Raw genomic sequence first — 4262 nt, 5'->3', positions numbered from 1 at the left:
GTGGAGTTGAGAGGTGGGTGGAGTTGAGATGGGGGTGGAGTTGAGAGGGGGGTGGAGTTGGGTGGAGTTGGGAGGTGGGTGGAGTTGGGTAGAGTTGGGAGGTGGGTGGAGTTTGGAGGTGGGAGGAGTTGGGAGGGGGGTGGAGTTGGGAGGGGGGTGGAGTTGGGAGGGGGTGGAGTTGGGAGGGGGGTGGAGTTGGGAGGTGGGTGGAGTTGGGAGGTGGGTGGAGTTGGGAGGGGGTGGAGTTGGGAGGTGGGTGGAGTTTGGAGGTGGGAGGAGTGGGGATGAGGGTAGAGTTGGGAGGGGGTGGAGTTGGGAGGGGGGTGGAGTTGGGAGGGGGGTGGAGTTGGGAGGGGGGTGGAGTTGGGAGGGGGTGGAGTTGGGGGGTGGAGGAGTTGGGAGGGGGGTGGAGTTGGGAGGGGGGGGGAGTTGGGAGGGGGTGGTGTTGGGTGGAGTTGGGAGGTGAGTGGAGTTGGGAGGCGGGTGGAGTTGGGAGGTGGGTGGAGTTGGGAGGGGGTGGAGTGGGGAGGTGGGTGGAGTTGGGAGGTGGGTGGAGTTGGGAGGGGGTGGAGTTGGGAGGGGGGTGGAGTTGGGAGGGGGGTGGAGTTGGGAGGGGGTTGGAGTTGGGAGTTGGGTGGAGTTGGGAGGGGGTGGAGTTGGGAGGGGGGTGGAGTTGGGAGGTGGGTGGAGTTGGGAGGTGGGAGGAGTGGGGAGGAGGGTAGAGTTGGGAGGGGGTGGAGTTGACAGGGGGTGGAGTTGGGAGAAGGTTGGAGTTGGGAGGGGGTGGAGTTTGGAGGTGGGAGGAGTTGGGAGGGGGGTGGAGTTGGGAGGTGGGTGGAGTTTGGAGGTGGGAGGAGTGGGGAGGAGGGTAGAGTTGGGAGGGGGTGGAGTTGGGAGGTGGGTGGAGTTGGGAGGTGGTTGGAGTTGGGAGGGGGGTGGAGTTTGGAGGTGGGAGGAGTGGGGAGGTGGTTGGAGTTGGGAGGTGGGTGGAGTTGGGAGGTGGTTGGAGTTGGGAGGTGGGTGGAGTTGGGAGGTGGGTGGAGTTGGGTGGAGTTGGGAGGGGGGAGGAGTTGGGAGGAGGGTGGAGTTGGGAGGAGGATAGAGTTGGGGGGTGGGTGGAGTTGGGAGGGGGTGGAGTTGGGAGGGGGTGGAGTTGGGAGGGGGTGGAGTTGGGAGGTGGGTGGAGTTGGGAGGGGGGTGGAGTTGGGAGGAGTTGGGAGGGGGTGGAGTTGGGATGGGGGTGGAGTTGGGAGGGGGGTGGAGTTGGGAGGAGTTGGGAGGGGGTGGAGTTGGGATGGGGGTGGAGTTGGGAGGGGGGTGGAGTTAGGAGGGGGGTGGAGTTGGGAGGGGGGTGGAGTTGGGATGGGGGTGGAGTTGGGAGGGGGGTGGAGTTGGGAGGCGGGTGGAGTTGGGAGGAGTTGGGAGGTGGGTGGAGTTGGGAGGTGGGTGGAGTTGGGATCGGGGTGGAGTTGGGAAGGAGGAGTTGGGAGGTGGGTGGAGTTGGGAGGTGGGTGGAGATGGGTGGAGTTGGGAGGTGGTTGGAGTTGGGAGGAGGATAGAGTTGGGGGGTGGGTGGTGTTGGGAGGGGGTGGAGTTGGGAGGGGGTGGAGTTGGGAGGTGGGTGGAGTTGGGAGGGGGTGGAGTTGGGAGGGGGGTGGAGTTGGGAGGGGGTGGAGTTGGGAGGAGGTGGAGTTGGGAGGTGGGTGGAGTTGGGAGGGGGTGGAGTTGGGAGGGGGGTGGTGTTGGGAGGGGGGTGGAGTTGGGAGGTGGGTGGAGTTGGGAGGGGGTGGAGTTGGGAGGTGGGTGGAGTTGGGACGTGGGTGGAGTTGGGAGGAGGTGGAGTTGGGAGGGGGTGGAGTTGGGTGGTGGGTAGAGTTGGGAGGAGTTGGGAGGTGGGTGGAGTTGGGAGGTGGGTGGAGTTGGGAGGTGGGTGGAGTTCGGAGGTGGGTGGAGTTGAGAGGTGGGTGGAGTTGGGAGGGGGGTGGAGTTTGGAGGTGGGTGGAGTTGAGAGGTGGGTGGAGTTGGGAGGGGGGTGGAGTTGAGAGGGGGTGGAGTTGGGAGGGGGGTGGAGTTGAGAGGGGGTGGAGTTGGGAGGGGGGTGGAGTTGAGAGGGAGTGGAGTTGGGAGGTGGGTGGAGTTTGGAGGTGGGTGGAGTTGAGAGGTGGGTGGTGTTGGGAGGGGGGTGGAGTTGAGAGGTGGGTGGTGTTGGGAGGGGGGTGGAGTTGAGAGGGGGAGGAGTTGGGAGGGGGGTGGAGTTGGGGGGGTGGAGTTGGGAGGGGGGTGGAGTTGGGAGGGGGAGCAGTTGGGAGGTGAGTGGAGTTGGGAGGGGGTAGGAGTTGGGAGGTGGATGGAGTTGGGAGGTGGGTGGAGTTGGGAGGGGGGTGGAGTTGGGAGGAGGGTGGAGTTGGGAGAGGGTTGGAGTTGGGAGGTGGGTGGAGTTGGGAGGGGGGTGGAGTTGGGAGGGGGGTGGTGTTGGGAGGGGGTGGAGTTTGGAGGTGGGTGGAGTTGGGAGGAGTTGGGAGGTGGGTGGAGTTGGGAGTTGGGAGGTGGGTGGAGATGGGAGGGGGGTGGAGTTGGGAGGTTGGTGGAGTTGGGAGGGGGTGGAGTTGGGAGGTGGGTGGAGTTGGGAGGTGGGTGGAGTTGGGAGGGGGTGGAGTTTGGAGGTGGGTGGAGTTGGGAGGGGGTGGAGTTGGGAGGGGGTGGAGTTGGGAGGGGGGTGGAGTTGGGAGGTGGGTGGAGTTGGGAGGTGGGTGGAGTTGGGAGGGGGTGGAGTTGGGAGGGGGTGGAGTTGGGAGGTGGGTGGAGTTGGGAGGGGTGGAGTTGGGAGGGGGTGGAGTTGGGAGGTGGGTGGAGTTGGGAGGTGGGTGGAGTTGGGAGGGGGTGGAGTTGGGAGGGGGGTGGAGTTGGGAGGTGGGTGGAGTTGGGAGGGGGTTGGAGTTGGGAGGGGGGTGGAGTTTGGAGGTGGGAGGAGTTGGGAGGGGGTGGAGTTTGGAGGTGGGAGGAGTTGGGAGGGGGTTGGAGTTGGGAGGGGGTGGAGTTTGGATGTGGGAGGAGTTGGGAGGAGGGTGGTGTTGGGAGGGGGTTGGAGTTGGGAGGGGGGTGGAGTTGGGAGGGGGAGCAGTTGGGAGGTGAGTGGAGTTGGGAGGGGGTAGGAGTTGGGAGGTGGATGGAGTTGGGAGGTGGGTGGAGTTGGGAGGGGGGTAGAGTTGGGAGGTGGGTGGAGTTGGGAGGGGGGTGGAGTTGGGTGGAGTTGGGAGGTGGGTGGAGTTGGGAGGTGGTTGGAGTTGGGAGGGGGGTGGAGTTGGGAGGAGGGTGGAGTTGGGAGGAGTGGGGAGGATGGTGGAGTTGGGAGGGGGGAGGAGTTGGGAGGAGGGTGGAGTTGGGAGGAGGATAGAGTTGGGGGGTGGGTGGAGTTGGGAGGGGGTGGAGTTGGGAGGGGGTGGAGTTGGGAGGGGGGTGGAGTTGGGTGGAGTTGGGAGGTGGGTGGAGTTGGGAGGGGGGTGGAGTTGGGAGGGGGGAGGAGTTGGGAGGGGGTGGAGTTGGGAGGGGGTTGGAGTTGGGAGGGGGGTGGAGTTGGGAGGGGGGTGGAGTTGGGAGGGGAGGAGTTGGGATGGTGGTGGAGTTGGGAGGGGGTGGAGTTGGGAGGGGAGGAGTTGGGAGGGGAGGAGTTGGGAGGGGGGTGGAGTTGGGTGGAGTTGGGAGAAGGTTGGAGTTGGGAGGGGGTTGGAGTTGGGAGGGGGGTGGAGTTGGGAGGGGGGTGGAGTTGGGAGGGGAGGAGTTGGGAGGGGGGTGGAGTTGGGAGGGGGGTGGAGTTGGGAGGGGAGGAGTTGGGAGGGGAGGAGTTGGGAGGGGGGAGGAGTTGGGAGGAGGGTGGAGTTGGGAGGAGGTGGAGTTGGGAGGGGGGTGGAGTTGGGTGGAGTTGGGAGGTGGGTGGAGTTGGGAGGGGGGTGGAGTTGGGAGGGGGGTGGAGTTGGCAGGGGGGTGGAGTTGGGAGGTGGGTGGAGTTGGGAGGGGGGTGGATTTGGGAGGTGGGTGGAGTTGGGAGGTGGGTGGATTTGGGATGTGGGTGGAGTTGGGAGGTGGGTGGAGTTGGGATGTGGGTGGAGTTGGGAGGTGGGTGGAGTTGGGAGGGGGTGGAGTTGGGAGGGGGGTGGAGTTGGGAGGGGGTGGAGTTGGGGGGGTGGAGTTGGGAGGGGGGTGGAGTTGGGTGGAGTTGGGAGGGGGGTGGAGTTGGGTGGAGTTGGGAGGGGGGTGGAGTTGGG

The sequence above is a fragment of the Carcharodon carcharias genome, assembly GCF_017639515.1.
Source record: "Carcharodon carcharias isolate sCarCar2 chromosome 39 unlocalized genomic scaffold, sCarCar2.pri SUPER_39_unloc_2, whole genome shotgun sequence".
NCBI classification, from domain to species: Eukaryota; Metazoa; Chordata; class Chondrichthyes; order Lamniformes; family Lamnidae; genus Carcharodon; species Carcharodon carcharias.
The sequence above is the reverse complement of the archived record's forward strand: the minus strand, read 5'-3'. Positions refer to the sequence as shown.